Raw genomic sequence first — 23,042 nt, 5'->3', positions numbered from 1 at the left:
GCCAGCAAAAGATTGAGAGCAGGTTCTCTATTTTTCGGTCGGAAAAAGTTCCTATCCGAAAATGCGTTCGTCTGTATGCAATTTGGATGCGCAAAAAATTACGCATGCTCGGAAACAATTCGACGCATGCTCAGAAGCATTGAACTTCATTTTCTCGGCTCGTCGTAGTGGTGTACGTCACCGTGTTCTTGACGGTCTTTTGTGTGACCGTGTGTATGCAAGACAAGCTTAAGTGGAAATCCGTTGGAAAAACCATCCAAGTTTTTTCTTTGACGGAATTTCTGATTGTGTGTATGGGGTATTAGTGTTAATAAACCATAGCAGAAAAATATGGTCTTTCCCCTTGATAACTAGAGCCCTGTGGCATAACAGATTTGAGTAAATCTCTGGATGGACAGACATACAAGTACTTTACCAGGTACAACAGCTCCATTTTTCTGAGCTGTTTACCAGCTGTTTTTCTGAAGATCAGCTTTAAGGACCGTCTGTACATTTCTGCCCAGCTTACATTTCTGGTATTGGTATTTTTATATGAATTGCTATAAATACTTTTTATAGCCCTTTTCCACAGTTTAACATTTTTGCCTTAGTTTTAGTTTAAATCTCTTCGTTTAGTTTGAACATGTGCAGATCTGCTCAATATTTTCCATCATCTGAGACACTATTCTATTCCTGTTTTATAATACAATTCTTCGTAATGCACAGCTTTCCTATTCTTGACTTTTGAGAGGAAATAAAACGCTTTTAGTTGACCCCACTATGCCTTAAGGTTCTCTATGAGACACTGCTGTATATTATAGCTCAATGCTGAATAATAAGCTGCTTGTGGTGAAGTATTTATTCTTCTGGCCATCAAGTGAAACCGATTAAATCAACATTTTAGTATTAGCCATCAGCAAGTTATAAAATGAAATTTTGATCTAGGATTTTCTGGTTGTTTGCTAGCCCATTGTAATGGCCAACAAATCAAATCTCAATCCTTTCTATGGCTTGTGTTTGATTTTGTCTCTGCTGCTAGCTCAAGGATGTGGACATTTGAAAGATCTCACAATAATGTGACCTGCGGGTTTTGTAAAGATTTAACCATTATGATTTCATAAATGAATAACCCTTGTTAATCCATAAAACTATGACAACCTGTGACAAAAATTTAATTTTCCACTTCAGCTCCGGTATAGATTTGAGAACTCATGACTGCAGGATTAGATAATTTCTTTGAAATGTATGACCTAATTTCAAACATAAAAAAAGATCTTAAGGGTTTCACCTGATCAGAATCACATAAATAAACAAGTTACGCTCCTAAATTTAAAGCATGGTTTAAAGTGCACTTGAACACAAAAGCGAAGACTTGCTATGTAAGAGGGAACTTTTAACTTTTAACTCAATTTTAACTGTGCACTGGCAGTGCACTTTGCATTATGTCAGGGTGCTTACAGCCTTAAAGTTGTATATCTGCAGTGTGATATTTAACCACTTCAATACCAGGCACTTAGACACCCTCCTGCCCAGATCAATTTTCAGCTTTCAGCGCTGTTACAGTTTGAATGACAATTGCGCGGTCATGCTACACTGTACCCAAACAAAATTTTTATCATTTTGTTCCCACACTAATAGAACTTTCTTTTGGTGGTATTTGATCACCTCTGCAGTTTTTAATTTTTGCTAAACAAATAAAAAAAGACCAAAAATGTTGAAAAAAATAAAAGTTTTGCTTTTGTTTCTGTTAAAAAAAATTTGTAAATATGTAAGTTTTCTCTTTCACTGATGGGCACTGATAAGGCGGCACTGACAGGCACTGATACAGCGGCACCGATGAGGTGGCACTAATAAGCGGGCACTGATGGGCACTGACGATGGGCACTGGTAGGCGGCACTGATGGGTGGCACTCATATGCAGCACTGATGGGCATTGATAGGTGGCACTGATGGGCATTAATGGGTGGCACTGGTTGGCACTGATGGGCACTGAAAGGCGGCACTGCTGGGCACTGCTGGGCACTGATAGGGTGGCACTGATAGGCAGCACTGATAGGCAGGACTGCTGGGCACTGATGGGCACTGATGGGCACTGATAGGCGGCACTGCTGGGCACTGATGGGCACTGATATGTGGTACTGATGGGCACTGATACGTGGCACTGATGGGCACTGATACGCAGCACTGATATGCGGCACTGATAGGCATCCCTGGTGGCACTGGCAGGGGTAGGCATTGGAGTGGGCACTGATTGGCAGCTGCCTGGGCACAGATTGGCAGTTGCCTGGGCACAGATTGGTATTTCCCTGGTGGTCTAGGGGGCATACCTGGTGGTCCATGTGGTGGCCATCCTGGTGGTCCTGGGCGGCTTCCCTGGTGGTCCTGGGTAGAATCCGAGGGGGGGCTGTGCTGATAAACAATCAGTACAGACCCCCCCTGTCAGGAGAGCAGCCGATCGGCTCTCCTCTACTCGCATCTGTCAGACGCGAGTGAGGAAAAGCCAATCACTGGCTCTTCCTATTTACATCGTGATCAGCCGTGATTGGACACGGATGATCACGTGGTAAAGAGTCTCCGTCAGAGACGCTTTACCTAGATCGGTGTTGCAGGGTGTCAGACTGACACCCCGCAACAACGATCGCCGCAATATCAAACCACTTTGCCGCCGTCATTTAGTAATAGGGCGGGCGGCAAGTTGTTAAAGACGCTGCTACCTCTGACTAATAGGGGTTGATTTATTAAAGGAAAATAGGCTATGCACTTTGCAAAGTGCAGTTGCACTCTGCGAGGGCAGTTGCTCCAGAGCTTAGTAAATCTTCACTCTGCAAAGAACACCCAAACACGTGCAAGGAAAATAAAAGCAAAAATGCATTTTAGCTTGCAAATGATTAGATGATGGAAGTCAGCAGAGCTCCCCCTCATTTCCTAAGCTCTGGAGCAACTGCTCTTGCAAAGTGCAACTGCACTTTGCAAAGTGCACAGTCTTTTTGCCTTTAGTAAATCAATCCCATAGTCTCAAAGCGATTTGCAATGTGATTTTAGGATGTCAGTACTGTGCTGCTCACTGTTCTTATTGCTGAAGGCTCTGACATGAGGAAGAAAAACAAAGAAGGCCACATGCACACACTGACACATAGGGGTTGATTTACTAAAGGCAAATAGACTGTGCACTTTTTGAAGTGCAGTTGCCCTCCGCAAGTGCAGTTTCTCCGAGCTTAGTAAATGAGTTAAATCTTCACTTTGCAAAGAATACCCAATCACATGCAAGAAAAATTAAAAAAAAAACAGAATTTTTTCTTGCACATGATTGGATGATGGAAGTCAGCAGAGTTTCTGCTCATTTACTAAGCTCTGGAGCAACTGCTCTTACAGAGTGTAACTGCACTTTAGATTTAGTAAAGGCAAATAGGCTGTTCACTATGCACGTGAAGTTGCATTTTGCAAGGTAATTTGCCCTAAAGCTTGGTGAATGTGATGACGTTTCACTTTCCCAAATACCCAATCACTTGCAAAGAAAGCAAAACAAAAAAAAATTGTCTGAGCATGTTTGGATGAAGTCAGCAAAGATTTGTCTGATTCACTAATCTCTGGGGTAAGTTACCTTGCAACGTAAACAACCTATTTGCCTTAAGAAAATCAACCCCACAGTTCAGAATAAGCCAGTAATGTAGTTCAACCAAAATCACGTTCTGGGTTGCAGGGAGAACACAGGCAATACAGGTGACTAGGCCTTTGTCTGTCTTGTATTTTGGTAACTGACTGTATGTTGTTAAAGTGGAACACCAGGGATGGGGGATATTACAAGGGTACTCAGAAAAAACAAAACTACTGTGTTAATGCTAGTGACAGACTGTATCGTATATGTCATCTTTTCTTTTGCCCGTAGTTAAAGGATAAGTCAATGTTTTAAAGAAAAATAATAAATGTTTGCAGGTAAAAGGTTTAGGAGCCTGGAAAGCATTGCACCAGTGATCAGCATATTGCTGATGCCATGCAGGTCTCTTGCAGACTGTCAGTGTGAGCTGTATGTAGGTTTGCCACCTGTCCGGGATTCACCAGGACAGTTTAGGTTTTAAATCTTGTGTCGGGGTTTCAGTTTGCCTGAAACCCAGACACAAAATTCAGACAGGAATGTGGCTCGGAACAGGGGCTGATAGAATAGTGAGGGGGCACTATGCATGCCACATTACTATTGTATTTGGAGTGCCCTAAGATCTCCTAGGTCTGTTACAATCCCATAGTGTATACCAAAAAAATAAAAAAAAAAAATAGCTGTGCGCCTCTTAAGTGTTCGGGTTTGGCTTGAATAAAAAGTGGCAACCCTAGCTGTATGCCCCATACATAAAGCCAGGCAGTTTCATACTGACAGGAAGATGCAATGAACTACCACAGCACTCAACAGCACTGTGGCAGTTCACTGAGAAGTACAAGTCAACAGCTGCAAAGGACATTGGGACTTGTAGTTTATTTTTACACAGAGCTCTGTGAATGATGCGACCACACTGTTTTCAAAAAGTGACAGTGAGTACAGGGCACATCTCCCTGTACTATTGTCATGGGGAGGGGGGGGCAGCGGGGAGCAGCTGCAGCAGTGGGAACATGTTACATGTTCCACCTTAAAAACAGGTGGAACATGTAACATATTCCCAAAGGTGAACTTATCCTTTAAACTTCCACCTAAAGGGACTACTATTCTCCAGTCTACTACAGTATCAAAGGTCAACATCATTAGATTTTAGGTAATCATGATTGACAAGATTCTACATCGCTGGATGATGTGATTGATAGGGATGGGCGAGCGGTTCAGACCCTGGTGTCCTTAACATTCGATGAGTCATCAGCTGTCAACGGGCTTCCCCGCTGACAGTCGAATAATTTAAAAAAAGCTCCAGTTAAAAAAATAAAGAAAAAAAAGCGGTTGGGTCCCCCCCTCCATTCCATACTAGGCCCTTTGGGTCTGGTATGGATTTGGAGGGAAATCCCATGCCAATTTTTTTTATAAAATGCCCCCAAAAATCCATACCAGACCCTTATCCGAGCATGTAGCCTGACAGGTCAGGAAAAGGGGGGGTGAGCGAGCCCCCCCTCCTGAACTATACCAGGCCACATGATCCACCTCTTCTCGGGTCCCTCTTTGGTACTCCGGGCACCTCCCTCCAGCTGAGTGCCCCCACAGCACGCAGATTGCTATAGGGGCACCCAAGCCGAGTCGCAGCAACGTGTGTCCATTCAGACATGCAGCTGTTGTTCAGCACTGCCCCCTCTCTCTCCTCATTGGCTCACTAATTTTGTTTGAGAGCAGCAGGAGCCAATTGCGCCATGCTGTCATCACAGCCAATGAGGAGGGAGAGTCCTGTAACATCGCTGGATTGAGATTGGCTCAGGTAAGTATTAGGAGGGCTAAGGGGGGCTGCTGCACACAGAAGGATTTTTATCTTAAGGCATAGAATGCCTTAAGATAAAAAAAACCTTCTGACTTTACAACCACTTTAATTATAATTATCTTATAATTAGAAGAATACATACTTAGAAGAATACAATCTATAGCGGTTTAGTATATGCTTCCTTCCTTCCTTCCTTCCTTTCTTCCTTCCTTCCTTCCTTCCTTCCTTCCTTCCTTCCTTCCTTCCTTCCTTCCTTCCTTCCTTCCTTCCTTCCTTCCTTCCTTCCTTCCTTCCTTCCCCTTTACCTCCCTCCCTCTCTCGTTTCTTCCTTCAATGCCCTCCTTCTCTCTTTCCTTCTTTCCCTCCCTCATTCCTTCTTTCCCTCCCTCATTCCTTCATTCCTACAGTAGCAATGAAGCACAAGTTATGAATATAATAGAGAAAGCACATGCTGAATTGATTACAGAAAGAATCTTCCAATACTTTGAAAGGACAAAAGTATTAACCGTTCTTACCTTACATGAACATACGCAGGTTATAATAATTGTGTGCCCAGTAAAAAATGTTTTACCAACAAGATTTAAAAGTCATGCATCACATACATAGGACTACACCAGTAATATTTAAATCAAGTTTGACAAAGAAAACCCCAAGCTTTGTCTATGGGGTATGCTGCTTGGCACAGTTCAAACTTGCCAGTATTAGTGGAAATACATGTTTACCCTCTCCATGGGAGTTTCCAATGAAACAAATCTCAAAAGTAAATAGTCTGAGGCATGAGTAATGCAACTCAGTGAGTGTGCGCATCAAGTGAATATAAAATATGACAATTCTGGTATTATTTTGAACGTTTTCCACTGTCTCTTTTCTACATGTTGTAAAAATCCAACAGACATTTTATGAGAAACAAACAGACACTACCTGACAATTAGTCTAAAATGTCACCTGCTGGCCAAAAATAAAAAAATACTAAGTACTGTATGCAATATCTTACTTACTTGACTATAAAAAGAAAAACATTTTTAAAATGTTAATTTGTTTTTCCACCTTCACTATAAGGAAGAAATAAATGTGTAAAACTACTATTAGTACCTTTAAATGAGCTGGAAGATGGCATTGGCCACAATTTGACATAGTAGGTTTTTGATTTGATTTTGTATATACTTTATCTGTCTTCATTTAAGTCGTTGTAAAGCGTTGGTGTTTTATGCATTTGCTACATCATGGTAAAACACACTCCACTAACTATTTCACTCCTCCCCTTCTCCACACACTTACCCAAGCCAGTCAGGGATACAGTACTGTGCCCTCTTTTCCTCTTGTCACAGGGACAGCAGTGGGAGCTATTATCTCCTGCTGCTCTCAGTCAAATCCTGTGAGCACAGGGGGCAGGGCTGAGCCACACTGTCTTTGTCTAACATAGTGCGGTTTGGCATCAAGTCCGCAGGTGTGCCACAACATGAATCAGCACACAGAGAAGAGGAGGATAAGGGCTGCTCCATGCAAAACGAATGCATATAGCAGGTAAGTATGACATGTTTATTATTTTAACAGAACAAAGATTGAGCATCTACAGTTACTTTAACCATAATCTTCAGATAAAAAAAGTAATACAATATAAGACACATATCTGAGTACATTTTAGGTTTAATTTATTTACAGCTAAAAAAAACTGTGCACGTCCAACCAAAAGAGAAGATTCTATACTATACTATTTTAGCTTTAAAAAGAGGATACTTGCTTGATACTTTGGTGTCACTAAATTTGGTGGGCGACTCATTTCAATCCCCCTGCAATCCTTGTTGGCCTTTTCCTGTGAATCTTTTTTCAGAAACAAGAAGTGAAGGGATGGCAACACCAAAAATTACTCATACAATCCTACGACCATGGACTGCCTATCCTTGAAACTCAAATCAGCACTCGCTAACGCCAAAACCACCATCTTCAGTAATAACTTTCCTATGCCAGGTTTCCCTTCCCACGGTGTCTGGAGAAGAAGAAAAAAAATGTTCCCAAACCACCCCCACACCAAGCACCTGAATGCAAGCTTGGCTTGGCACTTCAGCTGCTTCTATATCAATTACTGAAAAAAGACTTTCCTCCAGTTCATGACCTGGGTGGTTCCATATGAACATATTTCCACCTGACAAAACCATGTCATATGTTTTATTTTTGTTAAACATTAGTTATTGTATAGAATACATTTTATACATTTATTACTGCTAGTTTGTTCCTCGTTAGGCTGTCTTTGCCCCGAGCAAACAAACAAGGGCAGGGACAGCAAGGCTTTAAATAAATGGACTACTGGGTGTTGAGGATGTACCACTGACCAGAGGGCATCCAATATGTAGTCAAGGTAATTGCCTGCCCTAATGCAGGTGTCATGCTAAAGAGTGCCTTCAATGCAGCATGAGCTTTTATGACTGAGAAGCTGACATTTAATTAACCAATTACAGACCGGAAGATTTTCCCCCTTAACCTCTTACCCACTGGGCACTTAAACCCCCTTCCTAACCAGACCAATTTTTGGGTTTCTGTGCTCTCACAATTTGAATGACAATTACTCAGTCATGCAACACTGTACCTATATGAATTTTTTGTCCTTTTTTCACACAAATAGAGCTTTCTTTTGGTGGTATTTAATCTCCGCTTTTTTTTTTTTGCTCTATAAAAGAAAAAAGACCAACGATTCTGTAAAAAAATGAATTTTTCTTGGTTTCTGTTGGCTGAGTATTGATGAGGATGGATGGTTGAGTATTAATGAGGATGGATGCCTGCGCATGGATGGATGGATGGCTTGATGAGTGCTGGAGTTATCACATATCAGCGCTGTGGGCACTGCACATCCAGCCCACAGGGTGCTGCCTCTGATCTCTCTCCTCTCTGTACCGATTGATACAGAGGGGAGAGAGGAAACGGACATGACGCCGGTTTGTTTACAAGTGATCGTTCCGTCATTTGACGGAGTGATCACGTGGTAAACGGACGCTATCATCGGCCGTTTGCCGTGATCAGTGATGAGGACCCAGCGGTCACGGATATTCCCGGGTGCAGGCCCCAGGGGGTGCATGGGAGTGGGATTCTGGGAGGATGTCAATGTATGCCCTCCCAGAGTTATCCGACCACGCTGCAGCCATCAGTCGGCTATAGCGCGGTCGGCAAGCGGTTAATGACCAGGCCATTTTTTGAGATACAGCATTATGTCGCTTTAACTGACAATTGCGTGGTTGTGCAATGCTGTACCCAAACAAAATTGACGTCCTTTTTTTCCCACAAATTTTGATGGTATTCGATAACCTCTGCATTTTTTTTTTTGTGCTATAAACACAAAAAGAGCAACAATTTTGAAAAAAAAACAATGTTTTTTACTTTTTGCTATAATAAATAACCCCCCCCAAAAAAAATGATTCATCAGTTTAGTTCAATAAGGGCAATAAGCATATACTGATTGGTTTGTGCAAAAGTTATAGCGTCTACAAAATAGGCAATATATTTATGGCATTTTTATTATACATTTTTTTTTCTAGTAATGGCGGTGATCAGTGATTTTTAGCAGGACTGCGACATTGCGGCAGACAGATCAGACACTTTTGACACTTTTTTGGGAGCACTGACATTTATACGGCAATCAGTGCCATGAAAATGCACTAATCACTATATAAACGACACTGGCAGGGAAGGGGTTAACACTAGGGGGCGATCAAGGGGTTAAATGTGTTCCCTGGGAGGTGTTTATAACTGTAGGGGGAGTGGACTAACTGGGAGTAAAGAGAGATCGCTGTTCCTAATCACTAGGAACAGACGATCACTCTCAACTTGCCTGACACAACGGGGATCTGTTTGTTTATATTGACAGATCCCCATTCTGCCTCCCTGTGGAGCGATCATGGGTGTTCAGCAAACATCGCGGCCACTAGCCATGCGCATCAGCTCCCCCACCGCTATAGCCATTAAAGGGACTGACGTACAGCTACGATGGTTTGCGGGAAGGAGCCGACCTGCCGCTGTATAATGACTGCGGCTGGTCAGCAAGTGGTTAAATGAATTAGGCATAGTTCACAGAATATTACCAAACACCCACTGTGGGTGTTACTGATAAGATGCATTTATTTTAAATACATCTTCTGGCATTTATCCTTTTTCACCTTCCCCTTCTTTCTGTTGCCAAGAAAATTACCACCTTAATTCCAAAAAGGGCTCAAACTAATTTTTTTTCTTTTTTGATAGAACTGTCAGCATCTTCTGCCTCAGCATTTGGCTTTCTTTGTTTACTTGTGTCTCTACACTTAGGCCTGTTCTTGTTTTTAAAATGTGATGCCAGAGTTGCCAATTTGTCCAAGACCTGAATCATAGGGGTTGATTTACTAAAGGCAAATAGACTGTGCACTTCACAAAGTGCAGTTGCTCCAGAGTTTAGTAAATTAGTTAAACCTTCACTTTGCAAAGAATACCCAATCATGTGCAAGGAAAATGAAGAAAAACAGCACTTTGCAAAAGTGCACAGTCTATTTGCCTTTAGTAAATCCACCCCATAGAGTCTATTAACCGCTTCAATACTGGGCCAATTCTGACACTTTGCTCCTACATGTAAAAATCATCATTTTTTTTGCTAGAAAATTACATAGAACCCCCAAACATTATATATGTTTTTTTAGCAAAGACCCTAGAGAATACAATGGCGGTTGTTTGCAACTTTTTATCTCACACAGTATTTGCGCAGGAATTTTTTGAACGCTTTTTTTGGTGAAAAAAAACGGTTTTGTGTTTAAAAAAAAAAACAAAACAGTAAAGATAGCCCAATGTTTTTGCATTTTGTGAAAGATCAAGTCACGCTGAGTAAATAGTTACCTAACATTTCACGCTTCAAAATTGCACACGCTCGTGGAATGGCGCCAATGTTCGGTACTTAAAAATCCCCATAGGCGACGCTTGAAATTTTTTTACTGGTTACATGTTTTGAGTTACAGAGGAGGTCTAGGGCCAAAATTATTGCTCTCGCTCCAACGTTCGCGGCGATACCTCACATGTATGGTTTGAACACCGTTTTCATATGTGGGCGGGATTTACATATGCGTTCACTTCTGCGTGCGAGCACACGGGGACAGCGGCGCTTTAAAACATTTTTTTTTTTTTTTTATTGTTAATTATATTTTATTTTTTTTAATTTGACACTTTTTTGAAAAAAAAAAAATTGATCACTTTTATTCCTATTACAAGGGATGTAAACATCCCTTGTAATAGCAAAATGACATGTCAGGTGCTGTTAATAGTGATATATGGGGTCAATAAGACCCCATATGTCACCACTAGGCTGGGAAGCCTGAAATAAAAAAAATAAATAAAATGATCGCCGCTTCCCAGCCGAAGCAGCGCCGTTTTTTTGAATGGAGAGGCCGGGCGTGATGTCATAACATCGCGCCCGGCCCCTGACGATCATAGAGACTCCGGGGACCATGTGGTCCGCTGGAAATCTCTATGATCTACATGCGGCACCGGCGGATCTACTCTCCGCCTCACCGATCGTAACGGTGAGTCGGAGCAAGCACCGGAGGGCGGCGGGAGGGGGGGGACGTCCCCTCTCGCCTCCCATAGGAACGATCAAGCGGCGGAACGGCCGCTATGATCATTCCTATGGTGTAGAGATTCGCCGGCTGAAACCGGCAATATCTGAATGATGTCTGTAACTACAGGCATCATTCAGATATACCTGCTCAAAGCCCAGGACGTTATATGACGTCCGTGGGCTTGAAGTGGTTAAACTGACTAGTGTTCACAAATGCATCCTGCAAAGTGTTATGACTTTAACTAAAAATGTACTGATTGGGACTCAAATATTGTCATTTAAGTATCAAAAAATATTTACCTGAAGTAAAAATTTGGTGGGATTGAAACGTCCGATACACTTGTTCATAGATATGGCGATGGCATTGTTTCTTGGCACTTACAAAAAAACATTTTGCTGATCAAAAGAAAAAAAAACCCTCACTTATAATTACACATTATAGTTAACAGCTCTGTCAGGTAAACCAAACTCATACCCATGTTCAAAAAATGTGCATGTACACAGAATGGTCCACAAAAACTATACACGGAATTAGGGCCAAGCATACATCTAAACAAGCATGCGTGAATGAGCAATAACAGGTGTATTATTCCTGCGCTACCATGCAAAAATGGGAGAAATAAGGGGGGAAAAGCAGCTTGCACCGAGAGGAGTCCAACCTGGCCCTTAATAGTAGCCTGAATATAAAAATGGGGATGGTGCTGCGCTATTCCTAGTGTAAACGTGTCATAATAATGGAGTATTAGTGACTAAGTGGCGTATTGCCTATTCTCAGTAAATAAGTGATAATAAACCTGATCCCACGTCACTAATATTCAATGCTGTGCTCACTTTAAAAAATCACAAAAAGTGCAGATAAAAACTACGCATGAATAAAAAAACTATAAGCATCTGATTATAAATATAGCAATATAAATCCTTCACCTGCGGTGCAAAGAGCAATAGAAATATGTTTGAAACGTGAAACACATAAAAAAATAATAAAATTAAAATAAAAATGAAATAAAATGAAATAAACCGCACACAAGTGCAAGGTTACTATGAATGTCCTAGGAGATCCCAATACAAGTGACAATTGTAAAAAATCGAAAAACGTGCAGATAAAAACTACGCATGGATAAATATAAGCATTTGAATATACATAGAACAATATAAATCCTTCACCTATAGTGCAAAGAACAATAGAGATCTGTTTGAAACATGAAGCACATAAAAATAAAATAAACCACACACAAGTGCAAGGTTACTATGAATGTCCTGAGGAATCCCAATACAAGTGACAAATGTAATAAAGTGTCCAGTGTCAACAATCCGTGCTCACATTTTAGTACAAACAATGTTCAAATGCAAAGAGAAAGTGACTTGTGCAGCAGCAAACAGTTCCAATGCTTCTTTAAACGTGCTCAATGGAAAAATGGTGAAGGCAGCAGCTAGATTCTAGCATCGCTTTCCTCAAATAAGTGAAGAATGTGAAGTGTAAACACCAATCCTCTTCATGCAGCAATCCTACAATGGAGGGCAATGGCCTCTTACCTCACTACGCTGAGGTTACAGCATGAGTCAATCAGTGTTTATGATGTCTCCTATGGGGATCAGTCTTGGGTCCCAAGCTGTCATTCAATAAACCTCAGATCATGCAGGAGGCATAGCGACCAAAGGAAAAACAAAGGTGCCACATAGTGTAGTATTTTTAAAAGATTAAGGGCTTTATTCAGAAATGTCATAAGGGTACTCACATAATAATACAACAGGGAATGAGTGGTCTCCAAACGAGCGGCGAGCTCGTATACTATTACAGTGGAGGGTGCCGGTCCCTACATGTGGCGTCCCCTGAAGAAGCCACGTGACCCGTGACGCCACGCGTAGGGACCGGCACCCTCCACTGTAATAGTATACGAGCTCGCCGCTCGTTTGGAGACCACTCACACCCACATGCGTGAATGCATGTGGGTGTGAGCATTGCATGTTCATGAGCATGGGCATGCACATTTGGATGGACTTTAGTGCCCAGTGGCACTGCAGTATGCAGGATCATTTTCTGAGTGGTCATTGGCTCCTTTAGCTGTTGACCTGATCCCCTGTTTGTGCCTGTATCCTCACCTGGCTTGTTGACTCCTCTTGTCTCCCTCCTTCTGTTCTGGTGCCTCCTCTGCTTGCCTGATACTGACCTTGGCCTGGCTCTGACTTCACTCCTGGTTCCTGATTTTGTACCTCTTCCATCTGGTTGTTGCCAACTTCTGTCCGCCTGACCACACATCTGAGATCCTACATCTGTCAGCAGCCAGCATGCCCACTGTACTGTTTTCTGCTCTGCATCTTCTGCAAGATCTCCCAACCCGTATCTCCTATAGGCACCTGTGCCACTCTGTGCCCTATTACACCCTGCACCAAGAGGTGTAAGGGAATCCCGCTTGTTAACTTGGAATTGACCAGGTATGTGACAAGCTCACATACTGTCCTGCACTGTTTTTAACAAGCATATCTGCATTTTTAGTGTATAAAACAACCTCACTTTGCATACTTTGGGTTATTCTGCATATAAACATTAAATTGCCAACCCTTGTCAATCCAGTTACAAAACCACCTGCTGCTGGTAGTTCTTTTTTAAGTGTTTCTGAGATGATACACTTACATTTTTAATATAGTAAAAAGCCTGCCTTGCTTGTGTTTTTACATTTTAGCCAATTCTATCTCATTATGTTCACTTACTTTTCTGTTGCTGACCAAATTTTACCAAACTATGGCTCAGGGGCTCCAATATTTTTATAATATATTATTAATATTAGGTATATGGGGATACAGCAGGGGGCTGCAGTAAATCTGAGGTGAGGGTGTGTGGTGTTTTGGGTGTTTTTGAATTAAAGGATGAAGTGAGGTGCTATTAAAAAGGTAGATCTTGAATGGACTGTCTCATGGACTAATGACACATCAAACCATGCCAAGCAAACATCTATAGCTAACCCTTTTAAAGCATGGGTGCATGCAACTGGTACTGTACAATGCAAAATCCAACAAAGAAGAGAAAACCAGAGCGTACATTTTTTTTTTCTTTTTAAATTTCAGAGAAAACAATCTGAACTGTCTGTAATCCATTGAATCTAGTACTTATGCAGCTCGCTGGGAGCATAATGTAAATCTAATTTCTAAAGCAGATTTTGTGCCACATAAATTTTCTCTCTCACCAACAACACTGAAACACGAAAGTCTAAGGGGGGTTGGAACTGAAACAGTGACTGGGGGAAACATCTTTGTACAGATATTTTTTTGCATAAGTGGGACAGCATAGCACCTCCAGTGGGTGTGTTTGAGGTCCTCTCTTCTAATTGAGTGGGGCTTCTGGGTATGATGCAGAATATGACCTCAACTATGTGATGGTACTCTGGCCTGAGCAACCAATTTCAAGAGCTGAACATGTCAAGATAAGGAGGGAGAGAGGGCAATCACATTGTCCACTCCAGGTCTGACAATATTGGACATCAGATCTTATTTAAGATGGACTGTTGAAGTAGAGAGGCACCAAGGAAGCATAGATTTCCCTTGGTGGCAGGTGAAAGTTTGATGTTGGGAGACCTTGTCACTTTCCCCTAAATGTCCCGAGAACCTTGTTTCTTTATCAACAAAATAGAGTTGTGTGTGCTTGTGTACGATAGAAATGCTTGAATGTAAAACAGAATTACAGATGGTGTGTGTTAAGGTTACATTGTCAATTGGGTTGTTCCTTTTAATTCTTTAAAGGTTTTCTACAATAGCAGTAATAGTGCCACGGAATGTGCCAATAGTGTCTGTCATTCAATAACTTTTTTTTTGCACCTCATATAAACAAACACTTCTTCAATATTTCATCATTTTTATTTCTCGTGGTGCATTCAACAATGCACTCACTTTATGCTGACCACCTGTTCTAACCCACCTGCTACAATTTATAAACCATATGCTGTAGTCACAATTTAAAGACATTTAGACATGATGTGCTTAATTTGTGAATCCTTCATAGGTTTAGTGTTCCCCAAGCTTCGAAATTAAAGCTGTGAAATAAGAAACTTGTAACGACAGGAGATCTCCTCTCTCTTACAGTTTTTTCCTTAGGCAAAATAAATATAAATCGTTCATGGTGCTAAAATACACCAGACAATAGCGGCTATGCTGGTTATTAGTAATATCATTTTGAAAGCAAAACTCATATATTATCTGCATTACAAAAAAACAGATTAGTCTTGTAGGATTCCAGTGGAAGTCATTTTAATAGTTTAACCTAGTTTTGCAGTAATGCAATAAAGCTCTGCATTTGTTTGTTACAAACCCTGCATATTTTATATTATAAAGAACCAAAAAAACATAATTATCAGACTCTCATAAAGCCTTTCAGCCGCCAAGTATATAGAATATAAATATGTTAAATATGTTTAACTGAATTTAGCTCACAATAGGCTTCTTAATTTCTTAAGGGACAATAGGACACAAATGTAATGGCTGAACTGCCATTGCAAAAGTAGGCCACAGTCATGTGTATCCCCATCTAGAGCATAATAAAAGTTAAGGAAAGAAATACACTTCTGGAAAGGAAATAGGACAAAGAACAATAAAACGGAAAACCAGAATCATGTGTTTTACCAAAGCATATCACACCATACGAAATACAATACTTCTAAATGTAAAATATATTACAACTAAATACTGTTTAGCTTTTTTATTCAGTAGTTGGAATAATATAGTGGAGACAGAAAGTATTCAGACCCCCTTAAATTTTTCACTCTTTGTTATATTGCAGCCGTTTGCTAAAATCATTTAAGTTCATTTTTTTTCCCTCATTTTGTACACACAGCACCCCATATTGACAGAAAAACACAGAATTGTTGACATTTTTGTAGATTTACTAAAAAAGAAAAACTGAATTATTACATGGTCCTAAGTATTCAGACCCTTTGCTGTGACACTCATATATTTAACTGAGATGCTGTCCATTTATTCTGATCATCCTTGAGATGGTTCTACATCTTCATTTGAGTCCAGCTGTGTTTGATTATACTGATTGGACTTGATTTAGGAAAGCCGCACACCTGTCTATATAAGACCTTACAGCTCACAGTGCATGTCAGAGCAAATGAGAATCATGAGGTCAAAAGAACTGCCTGAAGAGCTCAGAGACAGAATTGTGGCAAGGTACAGATCTGGCCAAGGTTACAAAAAAATGTCTGCTGCACTTAAGGTTCCTAAGAGCACAGTGGCCTCCATAATCCTTAAATGGAAGATGGTTGGGAGGACCAGAACCCTTCCTAGAGCTCGGCCAAACTGAGCTATCGGGGAGAAGAGCCTTGGTGAGAGAGGTAAAGAAGAAACCAAAGATCACTGTGGCTGAGCTCCAGAGATGCAGTCGGGAGATGGGAGAAAGTTGTAGAAAGTCAACCATCACTGCAGCCCTCCACCAGTCGGCGCTTTATGGCAGAGTGGCCCGACTGAAGCCTCTCCTCAGTGCAAGACACATGAAAGCCCTCATGGAGTTTGCTAAAAAACACCTGAAGGACTCCAAGATGGTGAGAAATAAGATTCTCTGGTCTGATGAGACCAAGATAGAACTTTTCGGCCTTAATTTTAAGGTATGTGTGGAAAAAACCAGGCACTGCTCATCACCTGTCCAATACAGTCCCAACAGTGAAGCATGGTGGTGGCAGCATCATGCTGTTGGGGTGTTTTTCAGCTGCAGGGACAGGACGACTGGTTGCAATCAAAGGAAAGATGAATGCAGCCAAGTACAGGGATATACTGGACAGAAATCTTCTCCAGAGTGCTCAGGACCTCAGATTGGGCCGAAGGTTTACCTTCCAACAAGACAATGACCCTAAGCACACAGCTAAAATAACGAAGGAGTGGCTTCACAACAACTCTGTGACTGTTCTTGAATGGCCCAGCCAGAGCCCTCACTTAAACCCAATTGAGCATCTCTGGAGAGACCTAAAAATGGCTGTCCACCAACTTTTACCATCCAACCTGACAGAACTGGAGAGGATCTGCAAGGAGGAATGGCAAAGGATCCCCAAATCCAGGTGTGAAAAACTTGTTGCATCTTTCCCAAAAAGACTCATGGCTGTATTAGATCAAAAGGGTGCTTCTACTAAATACTGAGCAAAGGGTCTGAATACTTAGGACCATGTGATATTTCAGTTTTTCTTTTTTAATAAATCTGCAAAAATGTCAACAATTCTGTGTTTTTCTGTCAATATGGAGTGCTGTGTGTACATTAATGAGGAAAAAAAATGAACTTAAATGATTTTAGCAAATCGCTGCAATATAACAAAGAGTGAAAAATTTAAGGGGGTCTGAATACTTTCTGTCCCCACTGTATACACTTCAGCCCCGGAAGGATTTACCCCCTTCCTGACCAGAGCACTTTTTACAATTTGGCACTGCGTTGCTTTAACTGCTAATTGCGTGGTCATGCAATGCTGTACCCAAACAAAATTTGTGTCCTTTTCTTCCCACAAATAGAACTTTCTTTTGATGGTATTTGATCACCTCTGTCGTTTTTATTTTTTGCGCTATACACGGAAAAAGACCGAAAATTTTGAAAAAAAAATGATATTTTCTACTTTTTGTTCTAAAAAAAATCCAATATACTCAATTTTAGTCATACATGTAGGCCAAAATGTATTCAGCCACATGTCTTTGGTAAAAAAAAATGTCAATAAGTGTATATTTATTGGTTTGTGCAAAAGTTATAGCGCCTACAAACTAGGGTACATTTTCTGGAATTTACACAGCCTTTAATTTATGACTGCCTATGTCGTTTCTTGAGGTGCTAAAATGGCAGGGCAGTACAAAACCCCCACAAATGACCCCATTTTGGAAAGTAGACACCCCAAGGAAATTGCTGAGAGGCATGTTGAGCCCATTGAATATTCATTTTTTTTGTCCCAAGTGATTGAATAATGACAAAAAAAAAAATTACAAAAAGTTGTCACTAAATGATATATTGCTCACACAGGCCATGGGCATATGTGGAATTGCACCCCAAAATACATTTAGCTGCTTCTCCTGAGTATGGAGATACCACATGTGTGGGACTTTTTGGGAGCCTAGCCGCGTACGGGGCCCCGAAAACCAATCACTACCTTCAGGATTTCTAAGGGCGTAAATTTTTGATTTTACTCCTCACTACCTATCACAGTTTTAAAGGCCATAAAATGCCCAGATGGCATAAACCCCCCCAAATGACCCCATTCTGGAAAGCAGACACCCCAAGCTATTAGCTTTGAGGCATGTTGAGTCCATGGAATATTTTATATTTTGACACAAGTTGCAGGAAAGTGACAATTTTTTTTTTTTTTTGCACAAAGTTGGCACTAAATGATATATGGCTCACACAGGCCATGGGCATATGTGGAATTGCACCCCAAAATACATTTAGCTGCTTCTCCTGAGTATGGGGATACCACATGTGTGGGACTTTTTAGGAGCCTAGCCGCGTACGGGGCCCCGAAAACCAATCACCGCCTTCAGGATTTCTAAGGGTGTAAATTTTTGATTTCACTCTTCACTGCCTATCACAGTTTCGGAGGCCATGGAATGCCCAGGTGGCACAACCCCCCCCAAATGACCCCATTTTGGAAAGTAGACACCCCAAGCTATTTGCTGAGAGGCACGGTGAGTATTTTGCAGCTCTCATTTGTTTTTGAAAATGAAGAAAGACAAGAAAAAAATTTTTTTTTTCTTTTTTCAATTTTCAAAACTTTGTGACAAAAAGTGAGGTCTGCAAAATACTCACTATACCACTCAGCAAATAGCTTGGGGTGTCTACTTTCCAGAATGGGGTAATTTGGGGTTTTTTTTTTGCCACCTGGGCATTCCATGGCCTCCGAAACTGTGATAGCTAGTGAAGAGTGAAATCAAAAATTTACGCCCTTAGAAAGCCTGAAGGCGGTGCTTGGTTTTCGGGGTCCCGTGCGCGGCTAGGCTCCCAAAAAGTCCCACACATGTGGTATCCCCATACTCAGGAGAAGCAACAGAATGTATTTTGGGGTGTAATTTCACATATTCCCATGGCATGTTTGAGCAATATATCATTTAGTGACAACTTTGTGCAAAAAAAAAAAAAAAATTTGTCTCTTTCCCGCAACTTGTGTCACAATATAAAATATTCCATGGACTCGACATGCCTCTCAGCAAATAGCTTGGGGTGTCTACTTTCCAAAATGGGGTCATTTGGGGGGGGTTTGAACTGTCCTGACATTTTATGCACAACATTTAGAAGCTTATGTCACACATCACTAACTCTTCTAACCACTTGAAGACAAAGCCCTTTCTGACACTTTTTGATTACATGAAAAAATTATTTTTTTTGCAAGAAAATTACTTTGAACCCCCAAACATTATATATTTTTTTAAAGCAAATGCCCTACAGATTAAAATAGTGGGTGTTTCATTTTTTTTTTTCACACAGTATTTGCGCAGCGATTTTTCAAAAGCATTTTTTGGGGAAAAAACACACTTTTTAAAATTTTAATGCACTAAAACACACTATAATGCCCAAATGTTTGATGAAATAAAAAAGATGATCTTAGGCCGAGTACATGGATACCAAACATGACATGCTTTAAAATTGTGCACAAACGTGCAGTGGCGACAAACTAAATACATTTTTAAAAGCCTTTAAAAGCCTTTACAGGTTACCACTTTAGATTTACAGAGGAGGTCTACTGCTAAAATTACTGCCCTCGATCTGACCTTCATGGTGATACCTCACATGCATGGTGCAATTGCTGTTTACATTTGACGCCAGACCGACGCTTGCGTTTGCCTAAGCGCGAGAGCAGGGGGGACAGGGGTGTTTTTTTTTTTTTCTTTATTATTTTTTTGCTTTTTTATCTTATTTTTAAACTGTTCCTTTCATTTTTTTTTTAATCATTTTTATTGTTATCTCAGGGAATGTAAATATCCCCTATGACAACAATAGGTAGTGACAGGTACTCTTTTTTGAAAAAATTGGGGTCTATTAGACCCTAGATTTCTCCTCTGCCCTCAAAGCATCTGACCACACCAAGATCGGTGTGATAAAATGCTTTCCCAATTTCCCAATGGCGCTGTTTACATCCGGCGAAATCTAAGTCATAAAATGCTCGTAGCTTCTGGTTTCTTAGGCCATAGAGATTTTTGGAGCCACTCTGGTCTCTGATCAGCTCTATGGTCAGCTGGCTGAATCACCGGCTGCATTCTCAGGTTCCCTGTTGAGACAGGAGAGCCAGAAAAAAACACGGAAGACGGTGGGGGGGGGGAATTCCCTCCCACTGCTTGTAAAAGCAGTCTAGAGGCTAATTAGCCGCTAGGATTGCTTTTACATGAAAGCCGACCGCTGGCTGAAAAGAATGATACCAAGATGATACCTAAACCTGCAGGTATCATTCTGGTATAACCACTCAAAGTCGTGAATGGCGTACCTGAAGACAAAAAAATGGTTAACAATAAAGCACAGTAAACGGTAAAGTATAAAAAATTGCATACCTGAAAGCAAACATGATAAAACATAAAAACAATAAAACACTGCAGAATAGAATACAGTAAAAAAGAGCAGAACAATAGAGAGAATAGAGAGAGAGAGAGAACAATAAAACGACAACTATTTTTTTTTATTTTATATTTTTGTTTGTGTTTTTTTTTTTTTTTTACACTTTTTTTTGCAACTGTAACTTTTATAACTGTAACCGGTTCCAGGTTCGGGTCTCTCAAAATGCGATGGCATCTTGGGAGACCCTGTGAAAGTGTGTCCTAGTTTGTGCAATGCTGTACCCTACGCTAATACTCAACTAGTGAATGGTAGCATTCAAAACATTCACCAATGCAAAGACCAGGATTGTCAGGACAGGAGGGACAATAATAACGGGTGTCACGCCTATATCCGTGCTTGCTGCAGACACGACATCTTTTTTGAGGGGGTTTGTTGGGTAGGGGTACTCGGGAGGACATAAAGAAAATGCCTCTCATGCAGCCGACTGCATTTGGTTGGGGATGTGAATGGGGGAATTACGGGCGCTGCAGAAGCGGTGGGTTCCCAATTAGGATTGGCCAATGCAGCAGGAAGGGCATTATGGGCACGACGGGCCTGTGTTTGTCTTTTTGGTGGCAGCGGGACACTACTTGTGCTTGCCACCTCACCAGCTTGAACTGCACTTATGGGACTCGCCACGTCACCAAGTGTTACTGCAGTGCTGGTTTGACTACGACCAGGGTGTACTAGGGCGCTGGTGCTTGCCAGTTCACCAAAACACTACCAAAAAACTGTTAGCGACCGCAGGGATCAGGCCTGACTCTGCAAACGCTGCAGTTATGCGTTTAGTGTTTTGTAAGGACAGTGATCGATCGATACTGCACTTGGGTGGGCCGGGCGGAGGGGCAAAACGCAGGTGCTAGCAGGTATCTGGGCTGATCCCACTAACACTGCGTTTTTGGGAACCCTAAACTGCTGGGGACGCTAGTATAGATCTGATCGAATCAGATATTGATCCGTTCAGATACTATACCACTAAGGGAGGTGTACGCTGCGTGCGTGGGTGTTAGCGGTACTGGCACTAACCTGACGCTGCCTGGGGCAGGTGCTTGCCAGTTCACCAAAACGCTACCAAAAAAACTGTTAGCGATCGCAGGGATCAGGCCTGACTCTGCAAACGCTGCAGTTATGCGTTTAGTGTTTTGTAAGTGACAGTGATTGTTCGATACTGCACTTGGGTGGGCTGGGCTTGGCCGGGCGGAGGGGCAAAATGCAGGTGCTAGCAGGTATCTGGGCTGATCCCGCTAACACTGCATTTTTGGGAACCCTAAACTGCTGGGGACGCTAGTATAGATCTGATCGGATCAGATATTGAGCCGTTCAGATACTATACCACTAAGGGAGGCGTATGCTGCGTGCGTGGGTGTTAGCGGTACTGGCGCTAATCTGATGCTGCCTGGGGTGACGCATATCACCGCCGGGAGATCAGGGGGCTAAACCTTTATTAGGTAATAAACGGAGGGTGCCCTGACACTATAAAAAATAAACGAACTAACCAGCGTCACCCATAACAGTTATATGGTGATCAGTGGTGAAAGGGTTAACTAGGGGGCAATCAAGGGGTTAAAACATTTATTAGATAGTATATGGGGGTCCCTGACGCTATAAAATGCTGACGGCGAACCTAAATATTTACGTCCCTAACTAGCGTCACCAGTGACACTAATACAGCGATCAGAAAAATGATCGCTTAGTGACACTGGCGACAGGGGGTGATCAAGGGGTTAAAACTTTATTAGAGGGGGTTAGGGGGGGTTAGGGGGGTATCCTAGACCTAAAGGGGGCTAACACTAACTGCCCTACCACTTATAACTGTCACAAACTAACACTATGCAGTAATCAGAAAAAAAAAAAAAAACACTGCTTGGTGCCAGTGTGACAGGGGGGGAGGGGTGATTGGGGGGCGATCGGGGGGGGGATCGGGGGTGTAAAGTGTGCCTGGCATGTTCTACTGTGTGTGTGTGTGTTGGTGCACTCACATGTCTTCTCTCCTTGGCGCCGGAACGGAAACGAGGAGCCGAGGAGAGATGACATCACATCCTCTGCCTCTGTGTACTACACAGAGGCAGGGGATGATTGTCATTGGCTGGGAGCGATCGCGAGGGGGGGGCCACGATCGGATGGCCTCCCCCTCATCTCTAAACGCTCCCAGACAAAAGCCGACCGCCGCTGGCACTGGGGGGGGGTGGTCGGATAGGACCCCCCGCCCGCGGGAAGGCAATCACGTACCAGGTACGTGATTTTGCCTGCCCGTGCCATTGTGTTCACGTATATAGGCATTGGGCGGTCGGCAAGTGGGTATGTAGTTTTTTATAGCAAAAAAAAGGTAAAGCCCCACCCCGTGTACTGTTAAATGAACCCAGACCTTTTCCCTGCTACAAGATGCCTCGGGGGCTCTAATATTTTTATAATACAGTATATTATTAATATCGAGTATATGGGGATACGGCTGTCTTCCTGGTTGAATTATGCCAGTGTTATTCATCCCAGAAGACTGAGAAGAAACCATTGGGTGCATAAAATGATGGACTCACCTGTTGAGAGAGCTTAGCCCAGCACCCTGCATCAACAAAGTAATAAT

This window comes from Aquarana catesbeiana, linkage group LG01 (genome assembly GCF_042186555.1).
Source record: "Aquarana catesbeiana isolate 2022-GZ linkage group LG01, ASM4218655v1, whole genome shotgun sequence".
Classification (NCBI taxonomy): domain Eukaryota; kingdom Metazoa; phylum Chordata; class Amphibia; order Anura; family Ranidae; genus Aquarana; species Aquarana catesbeiana.
This window is presented reverse-complemented; position numbering follows the sequence as displayed.